We start from the raw sequence: 17,893 nt of genomic DNA on the forward strand, positions 1-17,893 counted from the left end.
GCTGCAGCGAACGAGAGAATTTTGCGTAGCGATTCGAACTCGCAGCCGACAGGCGCGCCGCAGCACCCGCCCTAGCGGTGTGCACCCGGGGGGGGGTCATTTCACCGGGAGGGGGTGCATCGGCGATCCGCCCCGGGTGTCGTCGACGCTAGGAACGCCACTGCTGTAATCTCTGGTAAAACTGCGAAACTCAAAAGTTCCTTTAAATGTTTGCTTCTGCTATATGCAAACCGTATCCGTGTGTTACTAAACTGTGGCATAGTCCGAATAAGAGACCAGCGCTTTTTAAGGATGAAAGCTACTCTTGGTGAAGTGGGATTGTATTGCATAACATATGTCAATACTGCTTCATCTTCAGAGGTCATAACAGGTTTAGGTGTCAGTAGTAAGTCTCTATGGTTAAACCGCGCTTGTCGATAGGCACTGTGTATTATTTGTTCAGGATCCTCTAGCTACCAGTTTGGCAGACAGAATCTTAGATTTTTTTTTGTTTTGTTACATTTGTACCCCGTGCTTTCCCACTCATGGCAGGCTCAATGCGGCTTACATGGGGGCAATGGAGGGTTAAGTGAACTTGCCCAGAGTCACAAGGAGCTGCCTGTGCCTGAAGTGGGAATCAAACTCAATTCCTCAGTTCCCCAGGACCAAAGTCCACCACCCTAACCACTAGGCCACTCCTCCACTGTTGCTACTATTTGAGATTCTACATGGAATGTTCCAACATTCCATGTAGAAGTCGGCCCTTGCAGATCACCAATGTGGCCGCGCAGGCTTCTGCTTCTGTGCAGGACGTCAGACTCACAGAAACAGAAGCCTGTGCAGCCTTCTACATGAAATGTTGCTAGTGGAATAGCAACATTCCATGTAGAATCTCCAATAGTAGCAACATTCCATGTAGAATCTCCAATAGTATCTATTTTATTTTTGTTACATTTGTAACTTGTGCTTTCCCACTCATGGCAGGCTCAATGCGGCTTACATGGGGCAATACAGGGTTAAGTGACTTGCCCAGAGTCACAAGGAGCTGCCTGTGCCTGAAGTGGGAATTGAACTCAGTTCCTCAGTTCCCCAGGCCCAAAGTCCACCACCCTAACCACTAGGCCACTCCTCCACTTGTCATCCGACATCTCTGAAGAATAGTCTGCCTTTCTCCCAGTTTTTAAGGCACCGTCGTATATGTTCCAGTGACATTTAAATTCTTGGTAACTGCAATATATACGATGGTGCCTCAAAAACTAGGAGAAAGGCAGACTGTTCTTCAGAGACATCGGATGGCAACTATTGTAATTCAAAAAAATATTTCTGTCAGTGTTTTTATGGAAAATAGTCGTAGTAAAGCCTTCCCCTATGTTCTTAATCAGTACATCCAGAAAAGAAATTTCATACAACTCCATCTGCAAAGTAAACTGGATGCGGCGGTGACAACCATTTAAATATGAGACAAATTGACATAACTGTTGTTCTTCACCTGTCCACAGTATAAATATATCATCTATATATCGGACCCACAGGCTCACGAATCTGTAGAGCATTGCAGTATACACGAATCTTTGTTCGAAGGCTCTCATGAAGAGATTAGCTACTCACGGGGCCATCATGGCAACCATCGCGACCCCAGAGATCTGCTGGAACAGTTTGTCTTCAAACATAAAAAAGTTTCATTGCCAAATTAGCTACAGCAAGAATGAAGGAAGTTGGAATGCGACCTGGTTCACGGGTATTCAAAAATAGCTCCAAAACCTCCAAAGCTTCCTCTTGGGGAATGACTGTGTATAAAGAGGATACGTCTAGCGTTGCCATGATAGAACCATGAGCCTTGGTATTATGAGCTGTCAATATTTGTAAAAAATGTGTTGTGTCTTTCAAATACGAATCACCTTCCTTTACTAAAGGCTGTAGAAAACAGTCTACAAACATCGACAGTGGTTCCAAGACGGATCCTCTACTCGAGGTAATTGGTCTTCCAGGAGGATGTAGAACTGCAGAACATGCAGAAGAAGATAATGACCCAGTATACAAACACTGCCTTCACTCTGTCTCCTCCTATTGATCCCAAGGAATCACTAGCTGGTTGTCATCTGCATACATGAAACAGCTCACATAATAACATATTAACATAGTAGATGACAGTAGATAAAGACCTGTACGGTCCAGCCAGTCTGCCCAACACGTTAGACTCATAGCATTAGGTATGACGTGATATTACATATGCATACTTGATCTTGATTTGTCTTTGCCATTTCCTGTCACCATGCTCAGCAATTTAAACTGAGATATTATTCTGATCTCTCTTGATCTGATAGTATTTTAACTAAAAACCATATAATTTGAACAAGCTCTATTCTAGTGTGCCTTTCTTTCAATTGACTCCCCCATCTGTTTAATCGCTGTCCGCCACATTGACTGCATATATTTCAATGGTGTAATACATGATTCATAGACATTTGAATTAATCATCCATTTCCTACTTTGATATTAAGTTCCTAGAAGTCATGATGAAACAATAGTGAATCAGCTAGTAAATTTTTAGTCGTGACCAAAAACATGGAAAGCATTTCCTATTTTTCACTTTATGCAATGGAACACAAATATATCTCACTTCTTAATCAACAAACTTTCCCTATTACAAAACCAAATAGAAAAAGGAGAATTGTGCTGAAGGTATTCTGTTACCCAGATTACTATAGATAATTCTCTCCTCAGACTGATTAATTCACATTGACATATTAATTGTTGCTAGATAAAGACCAGTTGGTCAACCCATTCATCCCAGATTGAGACTCTACAGAATTTGCAAATTCCACATAATATAAAACATGATTAGATTGTCAGAGCTAAAGGTTTCACACATAGATCATTAATGATGTGTGATTGAAACTAACACTGTAACTAGTAACAGGGAGAAAGTTTATTTTCCCAGAAATGATTAATTAACCTACGGAGACCACTTAGAATAGTTAAAATTCAGAAAGGCTGTGATGCATGTATGAAGAACAACATTCAGCTACTCAAAATATGTTCACAGCAATTAGTTGGAGAAACACAATGGCTACCTGGCACACAAGAAAAAATGGAAAAAGTGAATATAAAAATAACTCATAAGGGTTGGAAACCAGGTTAAGAAGAACCTTAAACTGGAAGAGCCCTGGCCCTGAAGAAAGCCCAACTTTTGTCTCAAGAGTGTTGATATCTTCACAAAGACCTAGCAAACTACAAAAATCAATTGATGAGACTGCCAGACCTAACACCACAATGGCTTACAGGAAGAACACTTCTCCTTTCAAAGGGAGCCACTATGCCCAAGACCTATCAACCCAATAATATGTATTATCTCAGGACCAAATTCTATAAATGTTGCTGAAGGATTAGCACTGAAAATAAATTGTGCTTAGCGCCATTGTATAAATGGCACTCAAAGTTATGCACTGTTTAGCTCTTAGCACCAGTATCTGCGATTAGCTTTAGGTGCGAGCATTTACACCCACTGAACCCTAGCGTAAATCCTCACGCCTAAATTAGGCGCAGATCTCTTATACATAAATTGCAGGAACGCCCCTGATCTGCCCATGACCCTCCCATGGCCACGCCCCCTGTTTGAAGCCAGATGTAAAATTTATGTGTGGATCTGGGCATGTAAATATGTGCACATAAATTTGAATTAATGCCAGTTAGCACTGATAACTGATTGTTAGGGACCAATTATAGGTGCTAATTGGCTCATTATTCAATGAAATTGCATATGCAAATTAGGCATGTGCCCAAATTTGTGCACACAATTTTTAGCACCATTTATAGAATTTGTAGGTAAGAGACAAGAAAATGGAATGAATGAGAACTTACTGATGAATAAAGCCATCATGGCTAGCTATATATAAAAAAAAATAATCTCAGTATAGCATAGATTGACTATAAGAAAGCTTTGCTTTTAATAGCACTCCGTGCTGTTGCAGAATAATTTTCAATTGAAATGGTTTGAGCAGCAGCCTGAGAACCAAAGCAGTCTAGTTCAAATCCTACTATGGCTCCCCGTGACTTTGGGCAAGTCACTTAACTCTCCGTTGTCTAAGGTACAAAATTAGATTGTGAACCCTTCAGGGACAGGGAACTACCTACTGCACCTGTATGCAACTGACCTTGAACTTCAAAGATGAAGAGTGCTTCCCTGTCCTTCTCTCCTGAAGACACACCCTAAAATGACCCCCTGAAAAGCTTTACCACAGATCCCCCTCAAAGATCCTCACCCTCTCCTAGCCGCCCCCCCCCCCAGGGTCTACCTTTTAGAATTCCTGGTGGTCTAGGTGTTTTGGGTCAGGAGCGATTATTTATTATTATTATTTTTTGCATTTGTATCCCACATTTTCCCACCTCTTTGCAGGCTCAATGTGGCTTACAATACATCATGAATGGTGGAAATACATAAGAAAATCACTCCTACCTTTTCTTCTGTTGGGAAGAAAATGGCATTGGCAAACTTATGTACCAGGAAGACCTCTAATGGTAGTACTGGAGACTACTGTTAGGGATTGTCAGCTCCATTTTCAACTCAGCGCTGATGGGGATAAGATTGACTTAGCACTGCTCCTGTTCCAGAACCCCTACAGCACCAGGGGTTATAAGAGGATGGTCCGGGGGAGGAGGTGCCGTTCTTTGGGGGGATAGTCTTTTTGAAGGGGGTCTTTACAGGAGGTCTTTTCACACATTCATTTTATATTTGGCGCAATTTTATAAGAGCCATTAAATCCGCACATAGGACTAGATTCTATATCCAGCGCTGAAAAAATTGGTGCAGAAAAAAAACATGCTTAGCGCTGTTCTATAACATTAGGTGTGATTTATAGAATACACATAGTGCCCAGACCCATGATTAAATTTAGGCGCAACCATTTACGCCAATTAAAACCTGGTATAAATGCACCACACCTAACTTAGGCGCGGATCAGGCATACTCTGTAACACCCATGACCCATGTAATTTCTAGAAACGCCCATGATCTCCATGGCCGCGCCCCCTTTTGAGAGACACGTATTAGAATTTATGTGCACCAATTTACAGAATAGGCTTAGAAAGCTACGTATGTAAATTATAATTAGTGCCAATTAGTGCTAATAATTGCTTGTTAGTGGCCAATTATCAGAACTGATTGGCTTGTTAAACAATTAAGCTGTGCGCACAATTTGGCCTCACTGCCTAATTTGTATACTCAACTTTAGTCACCATCCCCCTGATATTCAGCTGGCAGCAGTCAGCACTTTTTTAAATGCTGACCTTCACCAGCTAAAGTATCCCCCGATATTGAATGCTGGGCCATGTCCGGGTACCGGTACTGAATATCAGGGGATAATTTTTTTGGCGAGCTTGGCACCGGCATGTATGCGGACCCATCTGATAGTCAGCTGTGGCTGCATAACAGTTATGCGGCTCCGGCTGAATATCGGGTCAGGCCTGCATAACTTTTTGTGTGTTTATTAAAAAAAAGCCCTGAGCACCCTCTCATCCTACCCACAATATCCCCTCTTTCATTCCCCTTCCCCCAAGCCCGCGTCAAGAGCCCCCCGGAAGATCCCTGCCTCCCCAGCTGTGCAAGTAGGTCCTACCCTGGGCCTACCTGTATCTCTGGTGGTCCAGTGGGGTCATTGGGGGCAGGAGTGCAGCTCCCTCGCTCCTTTCCCTTGCGGCATCTCTCTAAAATGGTCACAACAGCTCATGGTACTACACGAAGTATTACAAACTGCTGCAAGAGGTTGTGACAGCCATTTTAGACTGGCGCAGCAAGGAGCAGGAGCAAGGGGGTTGCACTCCTGTGCCCAAGGCAATGACCCTGCTGGACCACCAGGGATACAGATAGGCCCGGGGGAGGGCCTACTTGCACGGCTTGGGGGGGCGGGGGTCTTCTGGGGGGGTCTTGATGTGCGTTGGAGGGAGGGAGGAAGGAAAGATGGGACATTGGTGGGGGGGGGGGGGGGAGAGGGGGCTTGGGGCTTTTTTTTAAAGAAAACAAAAAATTATGCGGGTGCCGGCTCGATATTCAGAGCCGACACCTGCATAGCTAAGTGGCCTTATTGAGCTGTCCTAAATTAAGCTGCTTAGCTATGCGGGTGCTGGCACTGAATATTGCCTGCACCCCGTATAACCTGGGGCTCCTCCCTAGTGCCGCCCCCAGCTCCGCCCCTGACCTGTCCACTTTTTACAATTACTCTTCAAGAGTCCTTTCCTTCTATTTTGATACGTTTCTGAGATTTTGATTGACCAACAAATAATCATTTTAAAGAGCACTGAACTTGGAAGAAGGATAGACATTTCAAGTCCTATTCATCTGTCCTTTGAGTAACCAGCAACTCCACTGTACTTTGAGAGTGGAATAGATATTTCAATGCTAAGTGTAGAAAAAGAGCCTGCAGAGAAACAAATCAACAAAAATTGCTCTCATTGTGTGGAATGCACTCTCCCAAAATAAGACCGCACTTGTTTTTTTTAAAGATGCAATAAAAATATAAATCGTGCCACCCACAGGAGGAAAAAAACCCTTAAAATTACAAATTGAAGGAAGTGTGGCTGATAAATTTAGCAATTTGGTGCTCCAGAGCCAAAAATACGCAGCAGCACAGCTACCAATATCAAGGGACACGCTTAAGCTATCCTTCAAGTAAAAATAACAATAACTACACTTCATTACACATCCGAAAAAGATCAGCGTTTGGGTCTAAGCCATGCACCACCCTGATAGCAGTCTGTGGACCAAAGCGTTGGACTTTTTCAGGTTGAAGTAAAATATATGTTCTTTATTTTTTCCAAGCGATTTCCCCATACATATATGTATGTATGTATGTGTGTGTGTGTATCTATCTATATATATTATATAGTATAAATTATATCCTGCAGGTTTCCAGGAAATTAAAAGTTGACATACAGCTTTATTAATCCCTAACTACCTAATTCAAACAAGCAAACCAGTAATTCAAAATGCTTTTTCTACAAAACTCCCTCATGTGCAAGGATAGCGTTTGGGAGGAGGACAACTGGGGATTTATAGGACGCAACAATATCACGATAGCTCATTGCTAATGACTAACCACTTCCTATTCCTTGGGAGCACCAGTTGGGGAATGGCTTCAATGGCCCATACTCAGAGACATCTATACCAAGCCAGAAGATATAGTGTCCTTCCTTCCTCCTCCTCCATTCTTCAATAAAAGAGGTTTGCCCAGGCTCAGGACAGCCCCCCCTAATAAGTGCGTGGCTATACTCGGATACCAGTTCTGAATATCTGTTTCATTGGTGGCTACCACTGATATTTGAGCAATAAAAAAAAACCCCACAAATGAGCCCTCAAGTCTGGAACAATGGAGAATCCTTTAATGAATTAGACCCAATAAGGGCTACAAACAAACCAGTTGAAAATGTTTCTAGCCCTTATCACATTTCAACACGTTCGGTTTATGCTGCTAGCAACCTTTATGAAGTGCTGTTTGAAGGATGTTTTGGTCTTTTTTTTTGCTATTGCAGAAAATATTTGTTTGACCCCGAGGCAGGCGCGCTCTGTGTCAAAACACGGCCTGTATCAGGTCTATTCCACTAAAGGTTCTTCATTGTTCCAGACTTGAGCGTTCATTTGTGCTTTTTTTATCGCTTTGGTTTGTGTACTTTTGGACTCTCTGTTTTACTATCACTGATATTCAACACTGCACCCTCCAGGCAGCTGTCGAAGTGAGTTAGGTCTATAAAATAATGAGTGGAGTTGAACGGGTAGATGTGAAGCGTCTGTTCACGCTTTCCAAAAATACTAGGACTAGGGGGCATGCGATGAAGCTACAATGTAGTAAATTTAAAACGAATCGGAGAAAAGTTTTCTTCACTCAACGTGTAATTAAACTCTGGAATTCGTTGCCAGAGAATGTGGTAAAGGCGGTTAGCTTAGCGGAGTTTAAAAAAGGTTTGGACGGCTTCCTAAAGGAAAAGTCCATAGATCATTATTAAATGGACTTCAGGAAAATCCACTATTTCTGGGATAAGCAGTATAGAATGTTTTGTACTTTTTGGGGATCTTGCCAGGTATTTGTGACCTGGATTGGCCACTGTTCGAAACAGGATGCTGGGCTCGATGAACCTTTGGTCCTTCCCGGTATGGCAATACTTATATACTTATTTTTCTGAATGTCATTGGTACCCAGATAACTCTGGGCTACGTCTTTGCTGTGTCTCCTAGACTGCCGTGCCATGGCCCAAGTAGTGCTTAGGTGGTCTGACCAGATATTCAAAATGCCTCTTGAATTTGGCCTGCTGGACAATTACAGGTGTTTTTCTAAAGCACTAAAAACTTGGCATTACCCACAGAGTCAGAATATTGGATATACAGTGGGGGAAATAAGTATTTGATCCCTTGCTGATTTTGTAAGTTTGCCCACTGACAAAGACATGAGCAGCCCATAATTGAAGGGTAGGTTATTGGTAACAGTGAGAGATAGCACATCACAAATTAAATCCGGAAAATCACATTGTGGAAAGTATATGAATTTATTTGCATTCTGCAGAGGGAAGTAAGTATTTGATCCCCCACCAACCAGTAAGAGATCTGGCCCCTACAGACCAGGTAGATGCTCCAAATCAACTCGTTACCTGCATGACAGACAGCTGTCGGCAATGGTCACCTGTATGAAAGACACCTGTCCACAGACTCAGTGAATCAGTCAGACTCTAACCTCTACAAAATGGCCAAGAGCAAGGAGCTGTCTAAGGATGTCAGGGACAAGATCATACACCTGCACAAGGCTGGAATGGGCTACAAAACCATCAGTAAGACGCTGGGCGAGAAGGAGACAACTGTTGGTGCCATAGTAAGAAAATGGAAGAAGTACAAAATGACTGTCAATCGACAAAGATCTGGGGCTCCACGCAAAATCTCACCTCGTGGGGTATCCTTGATCATGAGGAAGGTTAGAAATCAGCCTACAACTACAAGGGGGGAACTTGTCAATGATCTCAAGGCAGCTGGGACCACTGTCACCACGAAAACCATTGGTAACACATTACGACATAACGGATTGCAATCCTGCAGTGCCCGCAAGGTCCCCCTGCTCCGGAAGGCACATGTGACGGCCCGTCTGAAGTTTGCCAGTGAACACCTGGATGATGCCGAGAGTGATTGGGAGAAGGTGCTGTGGTCAGATGAGACAAAAATTGAGCTCTTTGGCATGAACTCAACTCGCCGTGTTTGGAGGAAGAGAAATGCTGCCTATGACCCAAAGAACACCGTCCCCACTGTCAAGCATGGAGGTGGAAATGTTATGTTTTGGGGGTGTTTCTCTGCTAAGGGCACAGGACTACTTCACCGCATCAATGGGAGAATGGATGGGGCCATGTACCGTACAATTCTGAGTGACAACCTCCTTCCCTCCGCCAGGGCCTTAAAAATGGGTCGTGGCTGGGTCTTCCAGCACGACAATGACCCAAAACATACAGCCAAGGCAACAAAGGAGTGGCTCAGGAAGAAGCACATTAGGGTCATGGAGTGGCCTAGCCAGTCACCAGACCTTAATCCCATTGAAAACTTATGGAGGGAGCTGAAGCTGCAAGTTGCCAAGCGACAGCCCAGAACTCTTAATGATTTAGAGATGATCTGCAAAGAGGAGTGGACCAAAATTCCTCCTGACATGTGTGCAAACCTCATCATCAACTACAGAAGACGTCTGACCGCTGTGCTTGCCAACAAGGGTTTTGCCACCAAGTATTAGGTCTTGTTTGCCAGAGGGATTAAATACTTATTTCCCTCTGCAGAATGCAAATAAATTCATATACTTTCCACAATGTGATTTTCCGGATTTAATTTGTGATGTGCTATCTCTCACTGTTACCAATAACCTACCCTTCAATTATGGGCTGCTCATGTCTTTGTCAGTGGGCAAACTTACAAAATCAGCAAGGGATCAAATACTTATTTCCCCCACTGTATAGTGGGGTAGGTGTGGGATTTTTATTCAGTTTTTTTTTTTATTTGAGAGTCATACGGGGTTAGGTCGAGATAGGTCAGGAATTAGGAAATGTTGAAGGTTTTATTATGGAGGGTAGGAAAGGGAAGGTTTTGAATGGTGATTTCATTTGGGAAACACTTTGTTTTCATTAACATGTAGGCAGCACATAAAAACTAGTAAGAATAAATAAAGAGCCGGTTAAGTACCACTAAATATCTGGCCAGGAGGCTGTCAGAGGGAATTCTTTTTATTCTGCTGTTCTGCAGTAATTGATTACAAACTGTGACTTTTAGGCAGATGTAAAGTGGCCACTCAAACCCAACCTAAATTCACCTTATTATTTTATTTTTTGTTTTTTTTATTACATTTGTCCCCTGCACTTTCCCACTCATGGCAGGCTCAATGTGGCTTACATGGGGCAATGGAGGGTTAAGTGACTTGCCCAGAGTCACAAGGAGCTGCCTATGCCTGAAGTGGGAATCAAACTCAGTTCCTCAGGGCCAAAGTCCACCACCTTAACCACTAGGCTACTCCTCCACTGTTGCTACTATTTGAGATTCTACATGGAATGTTCCAACATTCCATGTAGAAGTCGGCCCTTGCAGATCACCAATGTGGCCGCGCAGGCTTCTGCTTCTGTGAGTCCTGACAGACTACTACTACTACTACTTAACATTTCTAGAGCGCTACTAGGGTTACGCAGCACTGTACAATTTAACAAAGAGAGACAGTCCCTGCTCAAAGAGCTTACAATCTAATAGACAAGTGAACGGTCGGTCCGATAGGGGCAGTCAAATTGGGGCAGTCTGGATTCACTGAACGGTAAGGGTTAGGTGCCGAATGCAGCATTGAAGAGGTGGGCTTTAAGCAAAGACTTGAAGACGGGCAGGGAGGGGGCTTGGCGTAAGGGTTCAGGAAGGTTGTTCCAAGCATAGGGTGAGGCGAGGCAGAATGAGCGGAGCCTGGAGTTGGCGGTGGTGGAGAAGGGTACTGAGAGGAGGGATTTATCCTGTGAACGGAGGTTACGGGCGGGAATGTAAGGGGAGATGAGGGTAGAAAGATAGTGAGGGGCAGCAGACTGAGTGCATTTGTAGGTAAGAAGGAGAAGCTTGAATTGAATGCGGTATCTGATCGGAAGCCAGTGAAGTGACCTGAGGAGAGGGGTGATATGAGTATATCGGTTCTGGCGGAATATGAGACGTGCAGCAGAGTTCTGAACAGATTGAAGGGGGGATAGATGGCTAAGTGGGAGGCCGGTGAGGAGTAAGTTGCAGTAGTCCAGGCGAGAGGTAATGAGAGCGTGGACGAGAGTTCAGGTGGTGTGTTCAGAGAGGAGAGGGCGAATTTTGCTGATGTTAAAGAGGAAGAAGCGACAGGTTTTGGCTATCTGCTGGATATGCGCAGAGAAGGAGCGAGAGGAGTCAAAGTTGACTCCGAGGTTGCGGGCAGATGATACGGGGAGGATGAGGGTGTTATCAACTGAGATAGAAAGTGGAGGAAGAGGAGAAGTGGGTTTTGGTGGAAAGACGATAAGCTCGGTCTTGGACATGTTCAGTTTCAGGTGGCGGTTGGACATCCAGGCAGCAATGTCAGATAAGCAGGCCGATACCTTTGCTTGGGTCTCCGCGGTGACGTGCAGGACATCAGAATCACAGAAACGGAAGCCTGCACAGCCTTCTACATGGAATGTTGCTAGTGGAATAGCAACATTCCATGTAGAATCTCCAATAGTAGCAACATTCCATGTAGAATCTCCAATAGTATCTATTTTATTTTTGTTACATTTGAACCCCGCACTTTCCCACTTATGGCAGGCTCAATGCGGCTTACATGGGGCAATGGAGGGTTAAGTGACTTGCCCAGAGTCACAAGGAGCTGCCTGTGCCTGAAGTGGGAATCGAACTCAGTTCCTCAAGACCAAATCCACCACCCTAACCACTAGGCCACTCCACTCCTCCAAATGGATATGCATTTGCCAGTGCACACTCTCTTGGTAGGCATGCCATTAAAAATGTGGCGAGAGCAATATGTGTTTTGCAATATGCATTTCTTTATTTATTACATTTGTACCCCGCGCTTTCCCACATGTAGCAGGTTCATATTAACTAGAATTACAAAGTTTTGAATGAAATATACAGGTTGTAGCAAACATAGTAATAATGGGATTATAAGGAAATGTAAATTGAGCATGGAGAGGTAGACAAGGAGGATAAGTGAGAGGAAAGGAGATTGGGAGGGGTAAGATGTAGGAAGGATGGAGAGGAAAAGAATTGAGGGATAAGCTTAAGGAGATTGGGAGACATGGTGTAAGGTGTAATAATCGTCAGGACAGGAATCATGTGGGTGTGCTTAAAAGTTAAATTGGGTCTTTGGAGTAAGCTTTCTTGAAGAGATGGGTCTTCAACATTTTTCTGAAGGGTAGATGTTCACTGATTGTTCGGATGGATCATGGCAGAACATTCCAAAGCTGGCTGCCCAAGAAGGAAATATACATTTCTTTAGAGTGGTTAATTCAAGTTTTTCACTTCTGGGGGTTTTGTCTTTGGAACTCTCCTCCTTTATATATTAGCACTGAATTTAGCTATTTAGCTTTTCGGAAGAAGGTTAAAACTTTTTTGTTTGAGTATATAAAAGATGTAATCTTGGGTTATACGCCGATTAAGGGTTCTTTTTAAGGTAATCAATAGAAATCAAACAAAATAAAACATGGAAAAGAAAATAAGATGATACCTTTTTTATTGGACGTAACTTAATACATTTCTTGATTAGCTTTCGAAGGTTGCCCTTCTTCATCAGATCGGAAATAAACAAATGTGGCAGATGACAGTATATATAAGTGAAACATCAAAGCATTTCAGTGATAGTCTAACAGGATGGGGGTGGATAGGTGAGAGGAGGTTGATAAACTGAGCAATACAACTTTATGGTTTATAATGGGCTAGAAAACCCAGATCCTTGTTAAGTCCTGTCTGTTGAGTGTCAAAATATTCAATCATTCTGACGTCAAAGGTCTTACGTTCCTGTATTGTTTTAAAGTTACCTTTCAGGATTCTTACTATGAAGTCACTGGTACAGTGATGTGGTTTTGTGAAGTGCTGCCCTACAGGGGTGGGAACCAGGCTGGCACCAGCATTCTTCATGTGATGTCTATGTAAATTAAATCTTAGCGTCTGGCCTGTTTCTCCAATATAGCATCCTTCGTTACATTTTTTACACTGAATGATATTTACCACGTTGGAAGATGAGCATGTGAAAGATTCCTTTATGTTGAATATTTTTCCTTTGTGAATGACTGTGGGGTCCTGTGAAATGTTTTGGCATAGCTTGCAGCTGGATATATTGCAAGGATGTGTGCCCTTCTCTTCTTTTTCAGTGTGTGTTGGGAGTTTACTTCTGATTAGCTCGTGTTTCAAGTTGGGTGGCTGTCGGAAGGCCAGCATTGGTGGGGCTGGGAATATCTCTTTCAGTAATTCATCCTCTTGTAGTAGAGGCTGAAGATCTTTTATGATTTTTTTTAATTTTTCCAGCTCTGGGTTGTATGTCACTATAAGGGTTCTTTTTACAAATGTGTGGTAGGGCTTCTGTGCAGTTAGCACATACCAAATCGGCCCTACCGCCAGGGTAATGCAGGAGCCGAGCAGTAGTTCCAAAGTTGGCATGTGCAATTTCCCGTGGTAGAAAATAATTTTCTATTTTCTACATCAGAGGTTGTTCCCAGTGGTACATTGCTGCGCGGTGTCCAATTACCATGAGGTTAGAGCGTGAGCCTTTACCGCCAAGTAAATAGGAGGTGGTAAGGGCTCGTGTGGACTTAGTGCCTGGCCATTATTGCTCAATATAGAAATTCAGCTTTTTGGCAGATGCTCTAAGAGGTGGCCTGAGTGCGTGGGAAAATCACTCGCTAAAAGGAGTGCAGGCTACTTTTTAGTGCGCCTTTGTAAAAGTGCCCCTAAGTGAAGGTTTTTCTAAAAATGTTATATATTGATAAATGATCTGTATTATCTTACTATTGAACACCGCAACGAACACGTCTGTTAGGGAACTTAGCGGTTTATAAGAACTGTACTGGTATTGGTATTTAACACATAATAATATTTATTTATTTATGTATTGATTCATGACATTTATACCCCACATTAGCCCGAAATAGATTCAAGTACAATGTGGCTTACAAACAATAAAGTGAATAAAACATAATGTACAGAATATAGCACAAATTACAATAAGTTCAAGAAGCAAATTAATACATGATATATGAATCAACATACATTAAATTGATTTGTGTTTGTTTCAAAGTTTTAATGCATGTGTATATATATATACCGGATAAAGATAAGTACAATCCGGTGTTTTCCTAATTTTCAAATTTGATAGTGGGATACAATAGATAAAAAAGAAAAAAGAAAAAAACAGAAAATAAAAGAAGAATTAATGTTATTGTATTAGAGGTTTTTGGCCGATGATGACGAAGTCCAGCCCCTAACAGCATTATTGTAGCTGGGGGCTTCTCGAGGCCTTTTCCTCTTAATGGTCCATAAGTTTTCATGCTTCCCATTGAAGATCCCCTTATTACTTTTTTGTTGATAATTATATATATATATATATTTATTTTGTTTTATTTTTGTTACATTTGTACCCCGCGCTTTCCCACTCATGGCAGGCTCAATGCAGCAGGAATGGAGGGTTAAGTGACTTGCCCAGAGTCACAAGGAGCTGCCTGTGCCGGGAATTGAACTCAGTTCCCCAAGACCAAAGTCCACCACCCTAACCACTAGGCCACTCCCCCATAAATGTCTGTAACAACCCCCCCCCCCTCCCCCCCAAAACAAATCCAGAAAATTGTGGAAAAGTCAGGAAAACAAAAAAACAACCCGAAATTGTTCTGTCTTGACCAGACTGTAAAGCTCCATGGGGTGCAGACTGTCTCTTTCATATGCCTGGACAGCACTGTGTACAGCTGGTAATGCTATAGAAGTATTTGATAGTGATAATGGTACTGGTGTTTTATTCATTGTGAGGACATAGTATATTTTAACAGACTTTCACCCTTTAAACTTCATGCTGGGGAATCTCAATATTACTTAAGAGCTAATCCAAGTTCTTGGACCGAGTTCATAAGAATGACAAGAGGGACGCAGCAGTAGAGCTGGCAGTCACCCCTTGTTCTTTCATTGTCCCACTGAGCAGCTCCTATGATGATAGCAACCTAAATGGCTTTTCCAAGCAGAACCCAACCCACCTCAGAGCAAAAGTCCTAAGACTATGATAAAAACATACATGGGAAGATATTCAATGCAAATGCTGGCAAACACCCCCCCTCCCCCCGTTTGCAAAGATGTGCTAGTGGCTGGCGGAACGGTAATGCTGACACAGCCCATTCGGCATTGCTACGCGGCAGCTGCTAGCGCAGCTCTGTAAACAGGGGTCATAATTTGCTTTTACGAATATCTTCAGCCAAGGATAGTATCGGCCACTTAAATCTTGTAAACGTCGATATTCAAAGCTATTTACCTGAGACAGGAGAGGCTCTTGTCTGGTTAAATCATTTGTGTGGGGCTATCTGCTGATATTCAATGGTACTTAACTGGTTAGTGGCGGTGAATATCAGCACTGCACCAGTGATTTCACAGTAAGAATACTGAAAGGTAATTTTAAAACAATAGAGGAACGTAAGACCTTTGAAATAAGAATGATTGAATATTTTGACACACAACAAACAGGACTTTATAAGGATCTGGGTTTTCTAACCCATTATAAACCATAAGCTGTATTTCTCTGTTTATTACCCTCCTCTCACCTACCAACGCCCATTCTGTTAGAATATCAATGAAATGCTTTGATGTCCCCATGCATACCCCCACCCTCCCACTCTGTCAGACTGTCAAAGTAATGCTTTGATGTTTCTCTTATATATACTATCTGCTACCACATTTGTTTATTTCCGATCTGACGAAGAAGGGCAACCTTCGAAAGCTAATCAAGAAATGTATTACGTTATGTCCAATAAAAAAGGTATCATCTTATTTTCTTTTCCATTTTTTATTTTGTTTGATTTCTATTGATAAGCACTAACAACTAAAGTCACAGCTGGCTGTTATGTGAGCGGAGACACCAAAGGGTACCGATGAGTTCCACACAGTCTCACAAAACAAAACCAAAGAAGTGGAAAAACCCAACCAAACTGTCCGGGATGACCAAAGTTTATTCTTCAAAAGAATTGCTGATAAAACAACCCAACACGGGCCGTGTATCGACAAGCACAGTCTCCATCAGGGGTATTTGCAATGTCGGAAGAACCTGCATCAAGGATCCTTCTTGGCACAGAATGCTGCTGGAGACCACAGAGAACATGGATGCATGCGTGGCATTTTTGCAAAACTGAATTTGGTGCTGCTGCAGCTTGGTGCTGATATTGCAAGCAAATGATTTATTACGGTGCTTGGATACTTGATGCAGGTTCTTCCGACAGTGCAAATACCCTGTAATAAAAGGATTTTAGAGATTGCTTTTCAACTCTATCTGCCTTGACTAACAAGTGCACTTGGGGTCTGTATTGTTGATTAGAAGTAATTCTGTTTAAAAATGATTGTATCTATTTTATTTTTGTTACATTTGTACCCCACGCTTTCCCATTCATGGCAGGCTCAATGCAGCTTACATGGGGCAGTAGAGGGTTAAGTGACTTGCCCAGAGTCACAAGGAGCTGCCTGTGCCTGAAGTGGGAATTGAACTCAGTTTCTCAGGACCAAAGTCAACCAGCCTAACCACTAGGCCACTCCTCCATGATTGTGTGACAATAAGTTGGAATGCAGAAGATAAGACATAGCTCTAATTAATTTGGTATGTGAAGAGGAGGATGGCGTTTGTTTTCGAAGTTCAGACTGGCCACCTGGACTTGGAAACATGTGACCACATTCCCACAGTACGGCTTATTTACCTACTAGCCGTTGAGCCCGTAAAAACGGGCTAGTAAAGGAAGGGGGGGTTGAAAGGCCCCCCCCCGGATAGGTCGCCTCCGCCACCCCTCCACCCGGGCCGGGTACCTGGCTTCACTATTCAAACCGCCAGAACGCAGCACACAGCTCATCTGAGCTGCCGTCGGCCTTCTTTCTTCTCTGCGTGTATTCCGCCCTCGTGTGACGTAACATCGGCGAGGGCGGGACACAGGCAGGTAAGGAAGGCCAACAGCAGCTCAGATGAGCTGTGTGCTGCGTTCTGACGGTTTGAATAGTGAAGCCAGGTACCCGGGCCGGGTGGAGGGTGCGTGGCGGCGGCGACTCCGGGTGGGTGGGGGGAGCGGTGGCGACGGCGGTTCCCTCACTCGCAGGTGCGCAGTTTCCCTCTCTGTCACGCCCCCGTCATCACGTATTGACGCGGAGGTGGGACAGAGAGGGTCTCTACTGCGCATTTGCGAGTGAGTACGCCTCTTGCCATTTATATGTTTGATTCTCAAGCATTCTGTAATTTTCCTTGGCTCTGAAAATAAGCTTTAGCTTAATAAAAGGGGGGCTTGTTGCAGCAGAGCTTTGAGGCTCATCTGTGGGTGGACGCATTGTGCATAAAAGACTTGTTCCTGGTCATAAGGAGACTTTGGGCTTTTGCTGCAAGGGGCCTCCCAGCTGATGAGATAAGGGCCTGAAATTCCTGACCAGTGATGTTGCATGTATAATATGTATATATCTGTCTTATAGCTTTCTTTTAGTTAGATGATTTAATCATTGTATATATATCTTAATCATTGTAGATTTTAGCACCTCTAATAAAGGTCTCATTTACCTAATATGAATCCTAAAGAATCCACAGTAATTACTGAGTAATCTGTGTCAGTGAAGCAGGCTGTAAATCCATAGCAGTACTTACCCATGACGAAGACTGTGTTTGTTGAAACACAGCCCGTGTTGGGTTGGCTTTTTCCATTTCTTTGGTTT

Source organism: Microcaecilia unicolor, chromosome 6 (genome assembly GCF_901765095.1).
Source record: "Microcaecilia unicolor chromosome 6, aMicUni1.1, whole genome shotgun sequence".
NCBI lineage: Eukaryota > Metazoa > Chordata > Amphibia > Gymnophiona > Siphonopidae > Microcaecilia > Microcaecilia unicolor.